The 22,993-nt window shown below is 37.4% G+C and overlaps 1 protein-coding gene across 1 annotated transcript in view; it reads right to left on the bottom strand.

The window, feature by feature from the left end:
* SGK1 (serum/glucocorticoid regulated kinase 1) overlaps window positions 1-22,993 on the bottom strand; it is a 108,202-nt gene that overhangs the window by 32,282 nt on the left and 52,927 nt on the right. The window lies entirely within an intron of this gene.

Here is a 22,993-nt window from a genome sequence, read left to right on the forward strand (position 1 = left end):
TTACTTTAAAAGAAGCAATGAATCAATTTGCAACCTGGCACAGGCTCCTTCTCTTGGTGGAAACTACTAGCAAAGAACGTGTAGAAACCAGGATCCCAGAGAATTATTTGCACCCTTATGCTCACTGCAGCATCATTTACAACAACCAGGAGATAAAAACAACCCACAAGGCTATAGAAAGACGAATGGATCAAGAAAATGTGGTATAATACCTACAATGAAATATTATTCTGCCTTAAAAAAGAAGGAAATCCCACCATCCACAACAAGGCCAATTAACCTAGGCTAAGGGAAATAAAGCAAACAGAGAGGAACAAATGCTACATGATACTACTTCTAAGAGCTATCTAAACATGCAAAATCAGAGAGTAGAATGGTGCTTGCCAGGGGCTGGCTAGAAGGAGGAAGAGAAGGAAGTGGGTATAAAGTTTCAGTTACATGAGATAATTAATTTCTAGAGATCTGTTGAACAGCATTGTGCCTAAAGTTGGTATTACTGTAATATACACTGAAAAGATCTGTAAATAGGGGAGATTTCATGGTAATTGTTCTTACCACACACACAAAAATTAAGGGATCAGTCACCCTCCTACACCTGTGAATAGATCAGATAGGTACATAAAATATTTGATGAATAAAAATGGAAGGAGTCTACATTTTATTCATGGAGTTTTCTGGTAGTGTAATGTGTTTTTAATTGATAGGAAATATGATTCCAGAAGTTAAATTGTGGTAAAAAAAAGAAAAATCATGAAAATTTAAATCTCCAGGAAAAATAAGAAGAATGTATGGACCACATGACATTCTGAGCAGCAATGCAAAAATCCCTCCAACTTCACTAAGAGGCCTCAATATAAATTCCTTCGAAGGGATAGCGTAGTCCATTAAAATACTGCTCCAATTGTTAGAAAGTTCTTTACAGGTTGAATTGAAATCTGGATCCTTGAAATTTTGCTCACTTGTTCTAGTTCACCCTTGAGCTGCCTAGAATATCTGCTCTCCTTGGGAAATGATTTCCTCAAATATTTCAGAGTAGTCATTCTGTCTCACCCAGGCCTTCCATTTCCAGGGTGGCAGGCCTCTTTTTTGCCTCTCTTCGTCATGATATTTAAGTCTCTTTACTGAGGTAAAAACTTCAAGCACACAAAAAAGTAAACAGTATAATAACCACTTATGAACCCATCATACAGCTTTTAACAGTTTTCAACACTTTATCATTTTACCAGTCTTAGTTCATCTATTCCCCTCTTTTTTAGGCTGGAATATTGTGAAGCAAATACCAGACATCGTGACACTTCAGTTGCAATTTCTTTAGAATGTTTTTAAGTAATGACTTTTTTTCCCCCTATAACCACATGCCATTACCACAACCGACAATTCAAACCATAATTAGATTTATTAAAATTTAATGAAGCCTGTTAAAGTTTATTTAATAAATGGCAGCATAAACATTCTCAAAAAACAAAATGATCTCTTGCACTGTTTTGCATACAGAGCAACTTGGAACTGACGATTTAGAAAGAGATCCTTTAAAACTGTGAATTCAACAAAGTTGATGGGACTTAGTCACACTTATTTAAATCCTTACAGGTTTTGGGGGGAGGTTGTCTTAAAAAAAATATGTTTTTCTCATAGAAGAGGTACCATCTTTCAACTTATTTCTAATACGTCCCTGGAGGGAAAGGAGGGAAAATCTCCTTGCCTAATAGAATAGAAAGTTTTAGAGTGAAGGTGAAGGAAAGAGGATTACTTCTAGAAGGTCATTGCTGAATGCTTATTCCCTAGAGTTTTGAGATCTAGAAGTACTTTCGTAAGTAACTATAACATTAGAACATTAGAAAGATAAGGGCAATTGACTAAGGATAGAAGTAGTTTAACACTAAAAGGTAGGGTGCTTCAGATTAACACATCTAGGAAGATGTCAGATGTTCAGAAATTTTGAACAAGCTCTGGGAAATGAACCTGTGAACAAATCATTAGATATTCCACTGATATGAGAAATGAGCCAAATCTTAATTTTACAAAATGCCTTCAATTAATGACAAGTTGTAATATCCATAGGGTTGCCAGAAAGGAAACAATTATGGTCACCTTTCCTCATTCCATCTTATCCCGATTTGAAGAACATTGCTCCACAATAAATACATATACATGCATATATGAATAATTTAAAAATCACTTGTGGTGATGACATAGGAAAAATTAATAAGAATGTATAGATTTGTCCCTGATTTACTTTAGACTTATTTGTAATTTGTGTATGACTTTTTATGATTTTAGCAGTATGCTACTAAAGTATGCAGTATACTTTACTGCTAAAGTCATTAATTCTCCCTGAAATACAATAGAAACTCTCAACATGTTTGTTTGTTCTTAACCAGGGAAGTTGCGTCTCTCCCAACTCAGGTTACATGATGTTCAAAAGTAAGCAAGAACACTTTATATCTAGGGATATAAGTTTTTGCTTCTTAAATTGCTTTAGTGAGGCTTTAGAAAATGTCCTCTAGATACTATCACAGGATATAAAGTCATTCTGCAAATATTAAATTTAAATTCAGTTCTGTGTACCCAGGGGAAGAAAAGTCTTCCTAATTTTTTTTTCTCTCAGATGGCTTTATTATATCCAACAAGTATTTATTAAGCTTTTGTTGAACACCAAGGGGCTACCCTGATTGTTATAAGGGCACAATGGAAATGCATTGATCACTAGGTCCTTACCTTGTGATTTTGGTAACAGGACATAAACATCTACAAAGATGTCTATGGAACCTCATATTAAGTTCCTCTAAATCCAACATGAAGAATGTTGTATAGCTATTAAATTTTGTCCACTTTTAAAAAAGGAATGAATAGTGTGGGCAAAGTTGTTGAGCAAGGCTTTAAGGAACAGGGAGGACTTGAGCAGGTTTGGAAAATACTGGCAACACTGGATTGGTGGACAGGCAGTAGAAAAGCATGCAGGGTGGGAGGGGAAATTACAAACAAAGGTGTGGGAGCAAAACTTAATAAGGCATGGTTAGGCAACTCTTGGTGGAACTACCTCATGGGAATAGAAAGCTCATGGGAGAAATGACTGGAAACTAGGTAGAAGCCAGATGGTGAAATGCTTTGAATGTCAATGAATCCTTCACTCTGAGGGAATTCAAGAGCCTTAGCAGTTTGTATGAAAGACCAGAGTCACAAAGGACCAAAGCTGAGGAGATCAGGAAGCTGCTGTGCTGTCAGGAAAACACTGAGGAAGAGCACAATGAGTGAGGGCACTGTGAAAATCGGAAGGGAGGGATGGCTATGAAGGGCAGCTGTAATGATTTTGTAAAATTTGAGGGGTGACCAGAAATTGGGAAAGAGGGAGGAGTCCTAAATATTTCAGAGATTTGGAATTTGGGGACCAAGAAGAATGGTCAGCTGTGGCCATGACTGTCCATAGTCCCCGGCAGCTAAAGAAATCACTCTACCCTGTGCCTCAGAAAACATGGCGGGCTTGTGGAGCATACTTAGGGCCTGGTTCATGTGCTGTATCTACAGTCCTTCTGGTGGCACTTGCTTCATCTCTGACCTACCCAGACCATATAATCTTTGGGTGTTTAGTGGAGACACTTACACAGTTGTAAATGGGGGTAGGTAGGTGTGGGTTCTCAAGTCTCCAACTTTGGGCTAATCCTCCACATTGCTCATGGCAGGATGAGAATTCATCCACGCTATTTCACTACAACAAACATCTCACACTCTGTGTATCTGGTATCACTAACCTGACAGTGTACACAAGGACAGCAAGAGTCTTGTCAAGAGATTCGTCAAAGAATTTCAACAGAGATCCTAAGTCTTACAGTTCTGAAAGAACTAATGATTTATCATAATTCAGCAGCTTAACATTAATTACATTCATATGACATGGAACATAGGGACTAATCTTGGCTCCTGAGAACATTGTGATTCCAATCAAGTAGACAAATGTTCTTCTTTTGGAGGCTTTATTTCACTTGCATTTTTGTTGATTTTTTAATATTTTTTGGTTTGGTCTTTATGACTGTGAATTGCTTAAGACAATTTGTCATCCAACCCACTTTGCTTATTTATGTTTCCTGCTGGCCCAGCAAGTATTTCAGTTTCAACCTCTGGTCTACATAAAATCAAGATGTCCAGGGTAAACCTCTATTAAATCACATGTTAGTAGAGTTGAAAGGATCAGAGATGTGGGGAGCTGTAAGAGATCTTTTGTCACCTTCCTTCTTGCTTCATAGATGAAGATATTGAGGACTAGTGGGGAGCATAGCATAAGTGAGTGACTGATAGAGGGACAGAGTCCGAGTCTTGACATTTCAAGATGTCTGTTGAGAACTGATGTTGGCTTCTTAAAACTTGGATTTCTCCTCAATTTTGAAATTAATTCAATTATACATTTAATTGAATGAATATTTATGGAAAACATATTGAATGGTAAGGACAATGCCCGAATAGCTGGGAACCAGATGGATGTGCCCCTGCCCTTGCAGAACTAGTTTCCTAATGCCAGCTGTTGAGAAGAGCACCATGGCAGCAATAAACAGGAAGACTTGAGTAGGGAATCAGGTAATATGTGGTCACTTTATTTTTTTTTAATTTTTTAAAGATTTATTTATTACTGAGAATGAGGGGGAGAGAGAGAGAGAGAGAGAGAGTGCAAATGCAGGGGGGAAGAGCAGAGGGAGAGAAAGAGAATCTCAAGTAGACTCCCTGCTGAGTGCCAAGCCATAGGTGAGACTCAATCTCAGAACCCTGAGATCATGACTGGAGCCAAAACCAAGAGTTGGACACTTAACTGACTGAGTCACCCAGGCACCCCAATATACAGTCATTTTAGAAGCTTTAAAGGATCCTATCTTCCTACAAATTTTTCAGTAACAGCATCAGAACCAACAATCACACATCTTCATTTGTAAGTTAAAACAAAAAGCAAAGAAGACACTCAGAGTTGGTTTGACTCACATCCAGGTCAAACCTTTATATAATCTGTACCAAAGCATATAACTACATTCTTAAGTAGAAATTATTTGGAGGAATGGTGTTTGTAGCTTGTGCCTGGCCCAGAAAAGGTAATCACTGCATGTTCACTGACTATATCATCGGTTTGGTAGGATTCAAAAGATGGTACAGGGGCCAGCGTTAGTTAATGTATCACAGAATAATCATATTTTGTGGGTAGAATGGATTTAACACATGACTTAGTTTAGCCTCCTTCTTTAATGGATGGGAAAACAAATTCTGAAAGGGGTAAAGTGACATACAGAAGGTCACACAGATAGCCAGAAGTTATTCATGTTGTTTGCAATACCTCCACTGTGGTTAAGAGATACTTCCTTGCATTTATTTTAGATCAAAGTTGGTAGAAATAACTGGATATGGCTGTTTAGAGCATGGGCTTTGGAGTCATATAGACCTGTAATAAAATATGGCCACCCCACACTTGGTTCTGTGTGTGACCCTGGCAATATTACATAATCTCTTTTAGCCTTAGTCTTCTTATTGGATAAACTGTCAAAGTTAAAGTTAGGCTTAGGGTCAGGCTTAGGCTTAGTTTCCTGTAGGGCTTGATAATTGATAGGTTTTACTAGCCATGGTCATACAATTGAACATGTTAACAGGAGAATCCTGACAGACTGGAGGCTAGAAGAGATAGACTCTTTCAGCATTTGTTCTGTTAACTGAATTATCTATATACCGATAGTACCAGCAAAAAATAAGAAAGACTTCTTTCCAGGCATTGTGCTTGCTGAGCACTCTGACTAGAACTTTCATTTCTCAGGTATCTGCATAATTCTCATCTTCTCCAGGTATTTGCTCCAGTGAAGCCCTTCCTGACATCTTGTTTTGGAAATATCTTTCCCTTTCTGCTTTTTATTTCCCAATGGCACTTAATATATAATTGTCTCCTTCATTTTTTATGGTCTTTTATAAATTTCATGACTTCTGAGGATTGTTTGCACACCATAAGCGTTCAGCAAACATGGGCTAAATGATTGAATTATTAATCTCTAAACAATTAAAAATGAAGTCTGTAAGTCCCCTTCAATTTAAGTTATTAGAAATTAAAGGAGACAATTTTTATGCCAAAAGGTCATGGTTTAACACATGTTTTCATTCACATGTTTTCAAACACATGTTTGAACCCTCCTGAATTCCTGGTGTTGGAGTTCTGAAGTGGTTGAGAGTGGGGTTAACTCAGTAGTTGATGCTTCCAGAAATACATAGTATTGGAGGAAAATGGAGGCCTGTCTCACGGTAAAGCCAGGACCTGGCCTGATGTTTAGCTCCTGCCATTCCAATCAAACCATTTATTTTTCTTTGCATAAAGATGTAGAAAATTGCTTAGGCTCTACTGAGCTACCAATACATTCATTGGAGAAAGTTATTAATGATTGGCTCTATTTATCTTTCAGACTCTTATCTAAGACTATAACACCATAGGTGGGAAGAATAATCTTCAAAACTGTGCATAGATTCAGGCTCAATTCAATTTATCATTTGGATTTGTCCATGACGAGTCCGTGTCTAGTCCACTAGATTCTTCTTTCCCCTACTCATGCACATTGCTTTCCAGTTGTTCTCAAATGAGGCTACACATTGCAATAAAAAATAAAAATAAAATTAAAAAAAAAAAGAAACTTAAAAAATAAATACCAGTGCAGGACTCCATGCAAGGGGAGAGGGACTGGAGTACCACATAATCGTAAACTCCTCAGGAATCTCTGTCATGCTGAAACCAACTTCTGTCAAACAGAAGTAACACTGATTAAGTCATATTTATCCACTGGGTATAGGGAAGAAACTAAGTATGGTGATTTCAGGATCACTGTAGCATATAAGGCTGACATAAGGGATGATTTCCAGGCCTAAGTTAAATGTTGAACAAACACCTAATCTTAGGCATTATGAGAAAAAGAGAAATGTGGGTTTTTTGGAGTATCTTTCAAGGCAAATGACAATGTTCTTTAGTATTTTTCTCTTTGAGCAAATCTCTACAAAGGTATTTGACAACGGGGGGGGGCAGAAATAGAAATCTGGATCTGGATTTTATGTAAGGTCCTAGGATAAAATGTTCCTACTGCTTTTCTATACAGAAGCTATGTCAGATTCAAGGCCAATGTGATTGTAATTTGCTCTTTGCTATAATTCTTGATGTTTAATTTTCTTTTAATAAAAAAGTCTGATATTCAATCTTCCAATAACATTTTAGCCAGAGTCTAAATTTTCAAATGCAATTGCCAACAAATGCATGGTTTCTTTTTCCCTCTGTGAATGGAACTAGACACCTCCATTTAACTACCTGCTGTTTTTCTCGTGCAGTGGGCTAACTATACAGTATTTAATGGTCTACAGGTCTAAAAATATTTCTTATATGCCTTGGCTTTCACAGAGTGCTTCTGCAAAACCAGTTAATAAAATGGCCATCCCAAGAGCCCAGAATGTTGAGTTAATTTTTTACAGAGGTTCCCAGATGTGCTGGAAGACTCACTTTTAGCAGATCCAGCCAACATTTTTTTTTTAAGATCTCATTTGACCTTTTTTTTTGTATCTGATATGAAACATATGTTAAAAAAATAGCTGATAATTATGAAATGTATCTTTTCCATAAACAAAAACAACATGAATAAATACATCTTTTACAAAGTTTAGAATGGCAGAGAAGGAAGGTTTTCATAGCAAAACTGTGTTAGCATTTAGCCAAGTTAGTCATACAACTTGACAATGATCCTTTATCCAACATGTCTTTGGTATTCAGTGGGTAGGTCATTAGGCCCATGGAGAAATGAGTAGGAAAATGTCCAGGGAATGAAAAACATCTATATAACATGTGGAGAAGTGGACAGTTTTTACTAAGCACTGAATTTCAGCTTTAAGAGGTGTAGGTTCTGATCCCAGCCAGAACACTTGAGGGAAGTAACTTCTGGGAAGTAAGCAGGTTAAGATCGTGGGCCTGTGAGTGTTCCAAGAAGATCCTGCATTAGCTGCTTCTCTGGGCAGGTATTTTCCATGTGCAGTTCACTTTTTTCTTTTCTTTCTGTCTCTATACTTTTTTCTACTTATTTTTTCAGTGGGCTCTAGAAAATCCTGAAGTGGCTTGAGTTTGGATTTTATCATTCAAGCATAATTGTGGATCAAGAGGTTGGTCAAGGATCAAACAGATGCTCCAGATCTTTAAAGGCATATAGGACCGTTCCTGAGGACTGAATGATGCTACCTTTAGTTGTCCTAAAGAAGCAAACAAATGCCACTGCAATCTGCTATTGAAGTTTTCCCTAGACCTAGAATTTAAAGTCTCACTATATTTCAGCAAATAATCACTAGTCATATTTTTATGGAGTGTTTACAATGGGTCAGCATATTTATTATCTCATTACTCCATGAACCCTCTGAACAAACTCTGGGCATTCTTGCTGTCCATTCTTGGGAGGAGGGGAAGTGTGGACACATTAACCTTTGAAATCTTATCCAGGGAAATCAGCAAGATGGTGGAGTTGGCTCCTCCAAGTGCCTGTTCTTGGGCAGAAACATCAAAAAGCAAGGAGAAGTTGTCAGAACCAAATCTGTTAGAACTCCAGAAAGCAGGTTTATCACGACCAAGTGAAGGTTGAATTAAAAAAGGGGGCGGGCAACCTAAAAATGGTAGGAAAGCTTTGTGTTTACTTGCCCTCACCCCAACCTCTCCTCAGCTCAGTGGCAGTCTTCAAGAGTCAGTTCTCCCTCTGGCTGCCTCATTCCCAGTCCCTGGCCCTGTAGCGCATGTCTTTTTGAACCTGTCTGGGAGCTACAAAGGACTGCTGCCAGGAACCCAACACTCAGCCAGGCCAGAAAAGCACATGCTGGAAAACTTCAGAGGGCAAAACACAAGTGTAGCCTTCTAGGGCAAAAGACTACACTTAGAGCCAAGAGGTTCTAGTGCTTCACATTAGCTAACTCTGTACTCTCAACATTACTATGAGAAAGGTATTATTATCATTATGCCCATTTTACAGATGCCAAAATAAGATAACTCAGAAAAGGAAAATGCAGCTATCAAGCCCAGGCTTTTAATCACTAAACAAGAATGCCTCCAAATATCTACGTACTTACAAATGACTTAGGTTGTAAATACTATACATGAGTTACTAATAAAATCTACTTGAAAATTTTATTCAAGATTTATTCTTTTTAATTAGAGGGTTTAATTCTTTTTAATTTGAGGGTTTATCTCTCCCTTATTAACCTGTTTGGAAAAAAGAATGGAATTTATTCTTGACACCATCTGTGTTCACTTTCTTCCCAGACAGTGTAAAATACATTGCTATTTTTAAGTATTTGCTGTGGGAAAATAAAGATGATAAAAGGAGGCTTCTTTTTTTTTTTTTTAAGATTTTATTTATTTATTTGACATACAGAAATCACAAGTAGGCAGAGAGGCAGGCAGAGAGAGAGGAAGGGAAGCAGGCTCCCCGATGAGCAGAGAGCCCGACGCGGGGCTCGATCCCAGGACCCTGGGATCATGACCTGGGCCCGAGGCAGAGGCTCAACCCACTGAGCCACCCAGGCGCCCCAAGGAGGCTTCTTTTCACAAAGCAATGATTAAAAGTTACTTGGGAGAAAAAAATTTCCATTTCAGGGGAATAGAAATTCACAAAAAGGTAGGGAGCAGAAAAAGTACAAAAATATGTACTTCTTGGAAAAATGAAGCCTTTCTATTGCTCATTACTTATAATTTAGATATTCCTAGACTGTGAGCTCTATAGCAAAAGGGACTGTGTCCTGACTTATTCACCAAATCCCAGTGCCTTAGCATACTAGCATACTAGTCCAGCCACAGAAGTAGTTACACAGCCAAGTGACAATAGATACTTATTAAAAGAATGGATGATGAACTGTGGTTTTACATTTATATGTAGATATCTTACTACTCAGTTCTGCTCAAAACCGGAAGCATGCCCTAAAGTAAACACAGACAGGTCACTGCTGTGTTCCCTTGTTTTCAATGTATCCCAAGGTCCCCCATGGGGGTTCCAAACGATGTTTGTCAAGAGAATGAAAATTCAGGTCTTGCACCTGCTGTGGTTGATTGCTACAGATCACTGGTGCTGTGGAGATGGGGAGATTGATGGCAAGGCTTCAACTCGCGTATGCTATGCTTGTTAATGCCTCCATGTGGTCCCGAAAACTTCCTTCTGTTTTTCCTGGGGTATTTTAACCTAAAGAGAGTTAAGCGTGAAGCACCTGAGTGCATAAAAGAAAATGAATCTGAGCAGTCTACTACTTACACATCTGCTCAAATCACTTCATCCTGTTACTATTTACTCTATAGCCACACAAAAGTGCCAGTTCCATTTATATTGGCCACATATGCTTCTTTTCTTAAAGAAAACAGAAGAATATCTTTTCAGAACATTGATGGGCATAACTGGTTTTTAACTAAATTGATCTTTGAGAAGAAGAAAGAAAATCTGTCCCTAGTTCCACAACCATCACCAAGTCTCCAGAAACTATCACCAACAGTTTCTGGTGGGTTCTTCCAGGAAACTCCCATGCATACATACCCAAATATATATCCGCGACAATTCCTTCTTTGTGTGTGTGTGTGCGTGCGTGTGTGTACACACGCATGCATGTGTGTATGTGTGTGTGCGCGCACACAATTCTACATATATATCTAGACTTTGTCTCTGTGGCGAATAGAAAGGATGAGCCCTCAAGGCCAGGAATGGGGACGTCAGTTAAAAAGAAAAGGAAAAGTCTTGCTTAGAAACTTCGCCATTTCTTTTCTGAACTCAACACTCCTTTTATCAATGCCTTTTCCCCCAGTTAAAACCACTAAACAGTCTCTGTACAGAAGCCCTTAAGAGTTTGATGTGATAATTAACAGGACTTGACCTTGCAGTACAGATGCTGAGTAAGGCTGGAAGATGATGGTTCAGAACACAGCAGTTTATATAACTCTCCTCCAAATGAGTTAGACTTTAGCCCTTGGTGTTATGGAAAATCTGCCTCAAAGGTTACTGGGGCAGGTTATAACTGAAGACAGTGTGCTGGTTTATCACCACAATCCTTAAGTAATCCAAGCTGCTCTTTGAAAACCCAAGTGGAAAATGCCTTACCAATATATTTTAAGTGATACCTATTTCTCTTTTCCCCCTGGAAAGGAATAGGATTATGAATAATGGTGGTTGATTAGAATATATATGTTTTAAGAGAAAATTATATTCCTAATAATAAACAGAACTTATTTTTTTAAAAGACAATATTCAGTGCTGGCAAGGGTTTTGTAAAATTAGTATTCTCATAAACTTCTCCTTTTATTATAATTTTTAAATGTTTTCTGAAAGCTGTTATATTTTAACAGTTTTAAGATGCCCAATACTTTTATCTTATTTATCTCATTTTAGATCACTTATCCTAATAAGTAATTCATAAATTTGTGTGCACAATGCCATCTTAACATTATCCATAATTAAGACTCACTGAAAGCAATCTAATGTTTAATGAGAAAATGATTAAGTAAAGAACAGCATAGCCACTGTGCTCATAGTGCCTTTTAAGTATTTTCCATGGTATGGAGAAATGTTACCTATTGTTATGTTAAAAAAGAGAAATCACAATATCAAATTGTACTTCAAATGTGTACAGAAGGACATAAAAGTCAATATATGAAGCAATGCTTCTTATTTTACTGTAGTGGGAATATAGATGTTTTTCTTTTTTCCCCATTTCCTAAAATTTTAGCATTTTTATATTATCTTCATAATGTAAAAATTATCTAACATTGATATCTATAAATCTATCTATCTATCTTAATGCAAACAGACCAGTTTTTTCCCTCTCTAGGAAATGGAAGGATGAAAGTTCTAATGATTGGAAAAGGCCTTGATGTAAAGTGTCAAGATAAAATATATAAAAAAATATATAATTTATATATAAATATGCAATATAATATATTATAGTTAAATATATATATAATTTACAGATAATATGTAATATAGTATATATATATAGTATATAGTTAAAGTATATATTTATTTACATATATTTACCTCTCTTCATTGGTCTTATTTTCCAACACTTGAATCATTTTATATATAAATATAATATATACATTTTTATATATAAAATGATTCAAATGTTGGTAAATAAGACCAATGAAGAGAGGGAAATATATTTATATATAAAATGTGCGTGTATTTTGAAGCTATAGTCTCATGCAACTTTCAGCATAGAATTATTGATGATCTTGAATGCATGTCTACCCTCTTCTAGTCCTCAGTTGGAGTGTAGTGTTCTTGAGTTTCTTTAGACATGTGCAGAGATAATATTCTCTAATATTAACCCATGAGAGGTTCATTTTCATTGGGAAAGAGGGAACAAGGAGTGTCAAGGCTCCCCCATGAAGATTTTCATTAAGTCCTATGGCCTCAATCTTTATGTCCATTATCTAGTTTCTCCATGGACCTGGACACTTTGTTAAACTTCCCAAACACCAAGACTGAATATGCTAGATAAGGTTACCATTTCAGGAAGCCTAGACCTTCAGAGGTATTAATCAAATTAATGAACTACAAATTGCATACTGGCATATATTGTAATTTTCAGGCTGCTTTACAAAAAAAAAAAAAAAAAAGGAAAACAATAGACCTGAGATTCAAATATAATTCATGCAGAAATAGCCCAAAACATTTCTAAAGCCTCTAAATTTGTTCATAATCACCCTGATGTCAAACTAAATTGGCATAATTATTGCACTGGTGTTATGCAGCTAATTTCTGATTCTCTCTCTTTTTCTCTTTTTTGTTCCTTTGGCTAGAAACTTGCTGGAAAAGTATAAAATTGGAAAATTTATCCAAGATTAAGTAGAGGAAAATATTTGAAAAAAATTAAGTAGAAATACAATAAAACTTTTTTTAGCTGTGATTTTAATTTCTATAAATGTCTCTTAGAGAAATTTTACTTAGGTTTCAGCATTGCATAAAAATGGCTACCTCTACAAAATCTACTAAATCAGTTGCATTAAAAACAAATCTAAATCTAGACCAGAAAAAGGTTTTAAAAAGACACTTAAGAAGACCAATATAAAAATAAATATATTTTTATGAGAATTTTATAAGAATGAGAGGATGATGTGAAGGAGCTATTGGGGTAATCCCAACTTAGATTGTTCTGAACTCTGAGAGTCCATGTTCAAAGACTGACGAACTTTGAAGTTATTTAGGAAACAACCACAGAGATGGTAAAGTGATTCAAGTGTTGGAAGCGAAGGCCAATGAAGAGAGATAAATGGGGCTGTTACTCATTTTCTTGAAGAAAAACCAGATGGCAATTGAATATATTCTTTAAAGGTAAGAGAGGGCTTTTTACAAGGAAATGGTCGACTATCTGCCTTGAATACCAAACGAGGCAGACAGGCCGGATTTGAAGTGGCAAGGCTTTGGTTAGACAGAGCAGAAGTATTTAAATGTCAAGATGACATGCAGGTGGACACTGTGTACTCTTTTCTAGAGCTATGAGAAACCACCCTTGGGTAGCATCGTCTTTGGAAGACTGCCTAAAGGGGAAGGGTAAACGCATGTCCCTTCTGGGCCTGTGTTTCAGGTGTCTGAAAAGAATCTTTTTTAAAGTTAAGAAGTAAATGTAAACTCTGAAACAAAATGAGCTGAATATTGTAAACAAAAGGAGGAGAAGCAACTAAATTCAAGATGAAAATAAAGCTCCAAACTCTTTTTAGAAAAAAATACAATTAAGGAATTACTGAAAAATGATGAAATTCATTATAAAAATTCTAGAGAAGGAGCTCTGGTTGGCTTAGTTGGTTAAGCATCTGATTTCAGCTCAGGTCATGGTCCCAGGGTCCTGGGATTGGGTTCCATATCAGGTTCCTGCTCAGCTAGGAGCCTGCTTCTCTGTCTCCATCTGCCTGAGGCTCCCCCTGCTTGTGCTCTCTCTCTCTCTCTGTCAAATAAATAAAATCTTAAAAAAAAAAAAAAAAATCTAGAGAACTCTTAGAAGTGGAAAAAAATAGGTATTTTAAATAAAGAACAAGATCAAGCATCTCACCTGAACTATGATTTAGGTATTTCTAATAGGTTCATTTTTCCAAACACAACATTAGGAAACATAACTACAAAACATGGAAGTTTAGGTCAGCCTCAACCCGAAAGCCATATGCTTAGTGTTTCACACAGGGCTGCGTGGGTGCGAGGCTCCTCAGTCAGTATTACCTGATTATTCCATCAGTCTCTGACTTTTTGGTATGAATTTTAATCTATCGTGAAAGGAGTGTAGTGCTGCCAGGTTTGTTCCAAAATAGATTGTGAGTCAGTTATGAAGAAGGGATTCCAGGAATCACAATTTAAGAGTAAAGAAGTTAAAAAATTTTTACATATGACTCAGTTCTCACACATTTTGCATAGTATTAGGTACTTTCTTTTCCTATAATTGCTTCTGTGTTTCATCCCCAGAGTTTGCTGTTTTCATCCGTAGCCTAAGAGAAGTGATTTTAAAAAATTGTCAAGAAATGACTATTTTGGGGTAGTTGGCCAGCAACTCAAATATCTGAAATAGACTTGTTCTAAGGATTGAATGTTCAAGATTTTTGAGATGATTACACTAATTGCAGACTGGAATGATTTACTAACTGTTAAGTTACAATGCCCCTGACCGCACCCCCCCTGCCATCAGAAGGCGATTAACTCCAAAAGTAGAAGGTCCTGTGGCTATTGTCAGCTTCCTTACATGGCCCACCAACATTTTCATTGGTCTTATTTAAAAAAAAAAAACAAAACTCAATTTCATTTATTCAGATTTTGTTTAGGAAGAAACTTTTCTACTCATTTTTCTCCTAGCCTTTTGCTTTTTTCTATCCTATTACATAGTCTGACTCCACTGAAACAGCTTGCCACCAAAAAAATCTCTTCTCTCGAGCTAAGGTACACTGAAGGGAGTAAATAAGTTATGTGTTTGTAGTCCCAGAGGATTTAAATCAGAATCAACTTGTCATGGGGAAAAATATACTGCAAATAATTCATACAACATGAAATTTTGCACCAGTAAAAATGTGAATGGAAATCTTATTTCCCAATGTGACAGTTCCTTCAATTTATGTGACCTAATAATTCTTTTTTTAGAGTTTAATTGTTCTGGAGTCTAGAAACTTTTCAAAGAGATTATCTGTATCTCTGGGAAAGGATTGCCTTCCAGCTGGAAAGATAATCTTTCTTCCATTCTCCCACCTTCTGCACAGAAGAGTAAATAACTTACTTCCTGCCCAAGCACACCTGGATTATTTCTCATGAGAGCAAGAAGTGGGTTGATTTTTTGAATTAGGAAAGTGACCATAAGGTCTTAAAAAATCATTGACTTTTGATGGCAGAGAGGAACCTCGGAATCTGGTTTATTAATTCCTTCATAAATGACAAGTATTGGATATCAAAACTGCTTTTGAGAAGCATATTAACATCAGGAGTGAGGTAAATCCCCTTTCAGCATTAATTACACTAACCACTAAATAAAGAAAGGGGACTCCCGCAACTACTTCCCACATGGCAGAAATCCAGAACAGATCTGGAACTAATGAAGTAGGAACGGAAATCAAATGAACTGACATAAAAACTTTTAAAAAAAATTAGGACTAAAGAATATTAATTTTCTCACATGATTCCCAAAATCAGTCAGTTTTTTTTTTTCAATTCCATCAAACGTTCATGCATCAAAAGATGATCCTGAGATACTGACATGGAAATAATTAGTGATTTTAATTAGCACAGCTGGGAGAGAAGAAAGATTGGCCTTAATGAGGGTCTCCAATCTGGAGCACATTAAAGTAAAAACACTTTTTTCCCCCCAATATCAAAGTATATTCTACTGTTGAATACACGAAATGAGATATTTTGCAAAATGGAAAGAGTATAATTGGATTCAGAACAAGTTCAATGCATTAAGAAAGGGGACGCCTTGGAACTCTGGGGCCTGGGAATTAGATGGTCTCAGATGTTCACCAATACGATTCTAGAACACACTCTTCATACAGTGAGGTTTTTAACTACTCTATCTATATATCCTAAATATCTTTCCTGGATAAAGCCTCTTTGGAGGCTCAAAATTAAAATAAAAACTACCAAACTTATTAGAAGCATGCCAGCCAATATTTCTGAATTCAGTCTAACAGCTGAGTACATACTTGGTAGGAGGAAAGTGTGGTCACATCATTCCAGATCAACAGTAGCAAGCACATCTGGAATCCTAATGATCCCGGGAGCTTTGGGGCCTTTGGGGTACAACCATCTGGTGCAAAGGAAATCGGAACCAAATGTCCCACCCAACAGAGAGAACCTCACTGTGCTGCTATGGAAAGCAGGCTGCCCTACTTCCCTCTGACAACACATCAGTTTCTCAATTAGTGAATGATCAAGATAAATATATGTGCAAAGGGTGTTTTCTAACAGACTTGTATCTAAAATCATGACAACCTGGTAGATAAAAAGTCGTCAAGGATATAGTCAACAAAAATAAATCCCTTTTTGAAAAGGAATAAGCAAATTCTGTTATCTTTACCTAATCTTTCGGCAATTTCTGAGGATAATGTCAGTTTATGGGCTTCTCCAGACCTCAATTCTTTAACTCTAAGTGGGGTGGGGGGGGAGCTGGGTCTATGAATTTTATGCCCCTTCTGATCCCAACATCTCATCAGCTTGTGACTTTACAGAATATATGCTGCCCACATAGTGAAAGGGCTACTGAGGAGCAAGGAATGACAGCAAACACTGAAGCTGCCTCTAGGAGACAGGTCATGTTGCTTGATGGCCTCGGGTGGTTGGGAAGAACACTGCATCCAAAGATGACCTCTCAAATGGTAATAAATGTGCTTTATAAACCTGCCAGCAAATTCAGCCGGTGCCACCCTTGCTCTAAGCTACGTACAAACTATGGCTAGCTTGTGGGGTCCACAGTGCAGCAAGCACACTGTAGGAATGTCCAGCAGAGAACCATGATGTCTGTATGACAAGGAGCAGCCGTGTAAGGCAATGCATGAAGGGCATGATGAAGGAACAGGGCACAGCAGTGGCAGCCAGGGAGGAGATAACTGTAGAGATTAAATGAGATACTGCATATCAAACGCTAAGATACGTAGTTCATAGTAGATACTCAAAATAACATATTAGTGATCATTAGTGTCATTGTTGGTACTGTTACAGGTGAGTGTGAATATTGAATTTTCCCAGGACGACTAAAAGAGTAAGAGAAAAATTGTTACATCAGGCACTAAAGTGATTAAAGAAGAGGAAGAAGAATCTTGCAGACCTAGTAGGTAATGAGTGTCAAGGGCATGGCTCAGTAGAGCTGCTGAAGTTCTTGAAAGCTAAGTTAGAGAGTAGCCACCAAGCTCTTGGCCTCTAGACAGAGGGAGCTGGAGAAGAAGCTGTTCATGCTTGAGGGTCATGGAGAAGATGTGACACCTTTCGTACAAAGCCAAATTTCAATTAAGGCAGCATTTTCCAGAAGATGTTTCTTTAAGAATGGTTTTTAGTCCAACGTATGTGGGGAAGCTCAGGCTCTTCCCTCATGGGGATTCAGAGCACATGGTCCAAATGAATGTCTCTGAGACATATCACCTGGTGTTTTCAAAATACAGTTCGCCCACAAACACTGTTTAATATGTGGCACATACCCCGATCTTCCAGAACAAGAGAAGAGGGCAGAAGGAGGCTTCTGAGGAAAAGTTTAATGATTTAATGGCGTTTACTGACAGCAGTCCCAGAAGATGCTGTAGAATGGGGAAGCCAGGGGGCCCATGGCAGTGCTGGGTGAGAAAAAGGATAAACGAGAGAAGGGCCTGAGTGAACGGCCGTGAGTGCCCAGTGGTCATACTCAGGACTCCCAGAGTTGGAGAGTTGGAGCAGGACTACTGTTCGAGGAACGTGGTGGCAATTGGATGGACTGTTGATGTTGAAATGAGATTTTGCAATAAGGCATGAGAGTGAGGGAAACAGGTGGTCTGGGCCAGTGGTGGGGCTGCTTTGAGCACGTGAAAGGTAGCTAATGTCGCTTTATTACGCTTCAAATCTTTAGACTTTTTTGTATGTTCAAAAGAGTAATCTAGATTATACAGTGGCAGTTGGAACAGATATTTCAACTAGTGAGGAAAAACCTCAAAAAGATTCTCATGCCTTCCAAATTAAAAAACACTTAAAAGCATTGTCGTCAATACATTTCCCTCTTTAGCTTCTGCCTTCTGATGCCGGAAACACAGAATTGATTCTAATGAATTAATCTGAGAATACTCAAGAATCTATGCCATCTTTAATACACTAATGATTAAGCTTTACTTCTAAATTGCCTGAATGAAGGCATATTAAAAGTAAATTATAAAAGTATAACTGGGGCAATTCATTACATATCAATTTACAGCCTTGTTATTTTTATGGTAATTTATAGTTTTAAGATACAGTCCTTGAAGAAACTCAATCACTAGTGATTTATTTATTTATATTATTCACTAATGCTGCACAGAGGAATTATAGTATCTGGTGTATTCTCAGAAAGCTCAAGATGTTGTTCATCAATGTATGGATAATTTTTACTTATGTTTTCCATACTCAATTCCATTTTTATCTTTATAGGTGAAAAAAATGGTCTTGATGAGAAAAAGGTTTAAAATAATAAAATCGAATCTAAGAAAATTCTAGACAACAATACAAAAATCTAGGAGCTGTGGTTTTATTTATGTTTTAGGCCATAATAGTTTTGTCTTCTGGGGAAGCAATTATCTCTTACAAATAAAGATAAGGACACACCTGCTTGAGATGCCTTCTGAGATTCTACAGAAAATCTGTCCTTCCAGGAGGTTAGGGGGAGGCTAAAGTTCCATGGGATAAAATGCTAACATAATTATTTTTCCATAACAACATTTCAGGTCATAGTGTGGATTGGGCAAATAATCTGTGTGATTCTGTCAATAACCAGTCTTTAGTGAAGATACAACCTTCAGAACTGGGGGTGGGAATCCTAAAAATTTTGCCCTAGAGAAAGGGTACACTTGAAGACCTTTCCTCCAGTTTTCTCACTAGTTTTAGCTCAAGAGATTTGGAAAGCAGACATAGCAACTGAGACTGGGAATATGTTGACCTAATAACTTGACTAATAAAAGGCTCATTTGTTCTTTAGAAGTTATACTGACACAAACTCATTCAATCATGTACTTGCTTTGTGATCTCTACTTCCTCTTTTGTCTTTTTGCTGAACAAAAAAGCACTGGACATAAACTTGTGATTAATAAGGCTAGTATCCAATGGATACACGTTATAAGGTGAAGAGAAGTAGTAGATTGGCACATTACACGTCATTTGGAATGATAAAATTTCACTGTGTGGGCCTGTTTGATTTCTTTAAGACTTGGGAGACTAAAATGGGGTTTGGGGGATGATGGAAGCAGAGAGAAATGAAGTAAGTGTCCATATCTTCTCTCACTGAAACCTCACAGCAAATCTATTTAGTTTGTATTCTTATACATTTTGCAGACAGGGAAACTCTAAGACACAGATAATGTTAGAGCTGGGCTTTCAATGGAGATCTAATTCCAAAATGATGCTGGATGCATATGCGGGCCAGTGACCAATGTTTTTTTCTTTAGTGTTGGGTAATATCAAGTAACAAGCCCAGAGAAATGACAGGCTGACCAGTGTGTTTCAGAGGTTTGTTCTTACTGTCCCTTTTAAACCCCAGAGCTTAAACTACTCCCCGTTCTCCATCCCTACCCACCCCCTCCTCCAATGCGGTCACCCATGACATGGCATATTGTTAGCTGCTTTGAGAATATTTTTGTACTGCAGAGTTAAGGAAGAGGAAGGAAGCAGTGTGTCCAAGAGTAGAGGGGAAAATCCCTCTTTTGATGAAACATCCTGTATGGCCACTTCGAAGCTTGGATTTCCCCAAAGTAAGGTTTAGGCAGCATGCTCTTGTTTGTCACATGGACTTAGTTCAAAGTCACACCTGCTGTGGCCTTCTGTAAAATTTACCTATATCACCCACACAAAGCCACAAACACAGAACCCAAAATAGCACTGACCCCTGAGATGTTCAACAAAGAGAAACGCCACTGTTTTTATGAATTAAGTGCATGGGTTATACCACAAGGAGGAAGCAAACCCTATTAGCTTAAACATTCACATCCTTTCCATGCTGAGAGATTAATTTTGATGACTGAGGTTAATAATACGGTTATTTGTGTTTGGATATGAAATGTAACTTGATGGATTGGAGAAGCAGGTGCTAGATTGATGCACCCTCCCTGAGACCCATTAGTCATGTCACTGATTTATAAGCTGTCCTTATGATGAAAATGAAAGCCACAGCCAACTCTATGTCATACAATTTATGCCATTCACCAAAATTATAGATAATTTCAGTCTGTGCATTTGTGAAATGGTCTATGCCATTTTTGCTTTAAACATCTTTTGCACTTGGTATTTCTAACTTGTCTAAATAAATATTATCATCCGTAATAACCATTACCAGTCCATTATGAGCCTTCATGAAAATGCATATAGCTTTTAGACTTAATCCATGAAATAAAGTCTTATGACTTCTGCTTGCATCTTTGATAAACATCAAGTTCTTATAGCTGTTAGGATTTCAATTATGAAGAAAATTGGAACTTTTGCATTCTTCAGGGACTAGAAATTACTCAAAAAAGCATTTCTTCAAATTCTGCTTTGTTTTTGTTTTTGTTTTTTCCACTTGCTTTTATCTAAAGCTATGGGTATGATTAGTATAGTTGATGAAAGCATTGTGTTAAAGGCCAAGGCCCCTTGTTCAAGCCCAGAGGAGGTCAATCAGACTAACCCTCCAAGTCTACTAAAAATTTGTTCTATGAGAGTATGGTGAGATTATGTGAGAGAATATAAACAGATCGGTACAAATCCAGTCTTTAATGCCAGGAAATGTAGCTCAGACCATACTCAACATTGATACAATGTCAATAATGTCATTTCCTCCATACAAAGACTGGTGACATCTATGCAGACACACCTTAGGGACACTGGTTCTCTTCAACTAGTTACAGCTTTTTGCTTATTCATAGACAAGCAATCTTACCAAACAGAACTCCCTGACTCAGACCTCCAGACACTCTACTTCTCCAAGAGGCTGTGGGATTTCTCAAGTCAAACACCAAATGGAGTATATAGCCTGTGATCTTTGGTATCACACCCAAAAAGTTTCCTCTCTCTCACTGTATCCTCCCCTCCCCCTAATTGCCATCCTCTTTGAAGCTTTTCAATTCTACATCCTAATTTCACCTTTCTCTTTAGTCACTAAATAATGGCAAATGTAACGAAAAACAAAGTTTGTTCAGAGGTTCTGACCCTCTTTTGAAACCACCCCCCCCATTTCAGTAATGAGATCTTTTTGGTTAGTATCAGCCTTTCCCCAATCTGAAATCCTTGCTTCTCTTTACAAAACAAGAACGAAGCTTATTGTATTAAATCTCAGGCCCATTTGTCCTTAACAGGGTCAGAACCATAAACCTTAACCCTAGGCCATAAATCTCCAAAGGAAGAATTTCTGGAATCTGACTCTCTCCTATCCATTCTTTATGCCTAATGATAGCACTGTTGTGATTGAAACATTTAAATGGACTTTTGTTCCCTGAGGATAGTATATAAGTTATTTTAAATGCCTTGCAAAAAGCTTTAATGACCTGGATTCTTGTTTTCCAGTTCAGTTTTATTTTCCTAGTTTTAATTTTATTAGGTTACTTCAGTCCTCCAGACATTTGGTTATTGGTCTCATCTGCCTGGGCTTCTTATCCCCATCCTTTCCTACCTCACTAATTTACTCATCCTTTACCAGTTAGTCAAAACTACTCTTCTGCTGGGAAGCCTTTATTGGTCCCCATGTCATCAGCTACGGGACCCTCTTATGTGCAGTCCCTACCTTCCTCTATGGTAGCAGGTATCCCAGTGATCATGACTGCCTGGTTACTTGTGAATATTTTGCCACTCTCCTGGAAGCACTGCATGGGATACTTTAACTGTCTGGTCTATACAGAAACTCTTAACAAACACTATTTGAGAGAAAAAACCAAGGCTCTGGTCATGGGCTGGGAGGGGATTTGGCATTCTTGTGTCCCTGCCACCATTTTGCATATGTGGTTACTAGCTGAAAGGTCTGCCTTCATCCTGGTATCAGATTGATCAGTTTAAAAATAACACAGTATTGCTGATACATGCAGTTTCAAGCCAAAAAGAGAACTCTAAGGGTAATTAATTTCTTTTCCTCTTTTGGCACCACCAAGTTAATGCATTTAGAATTTTCTAATCTATAAAGACTTAGAAGCCCTGCTCCCTATTACTTACCTAGGGAGCCACCTGTCTGCTACTTCTCTAACCCATCCAGAGTTGTTGAATTCTTGCATTTTCCCTCAAATAGAAATCTAGGTGAATCTCCTGAAATGTTTATTTTATAATCAAGTCAAAGGGAAAACACCTACCAGAGTAAGAGAGAAGAGTGATTTGAGAATAGAATTATGTATTTACAGTTATCAAGGCTGATGGACACTGGAAAAATAAACTAAAATTATAGCTAGCAAGCTGTGGAGTTTGGCTTGACTTCAAAGGGAGTTTTATATGTTCTTATGCCAGTGTCTGCTACTCAAGGTCGATAAGAAAAGTTTAATCTTCTTATGGAATAGAGCTGAGTCACTTATATAATATTGGTGTACTCAGCTGGTTGTGATGATTCTCTCAAGAGATGATGTCACTCAAATTGAGCTTTGCTAGAGTCTTGCCTAGGAATAGATTGATTTACTTACTAGCTACAAGGACAAGGGGCTCTAACATTAGTGACAAGTGAAAATAAAATGATTTATTTATTATGAACACCAAGGGCCAATGCATGTCTTGGCCCATAAGTATTCGTCTGAAGTTCTCTGTAAGCAGAATGAGTGAGGAGCAATTTACATTATATGAATAGGAAATATCAAGGATATATTAATCACTTTTACTTC

The sequence above is a fragment of the Mustela nigripes genome, chromosome 5, assembly GCF_022355385.1.
Source record: "Mustela nigripes isolate SB6536 chromosome 5, MUSNIG.SB6536, whole genome shotgun sequence".
Lineage (NCBI taxonomy): Eukaryota > Metazoa > Chordata > Mammalia > Carnivora > Mustelidae > Mustela > Mustela nigripes.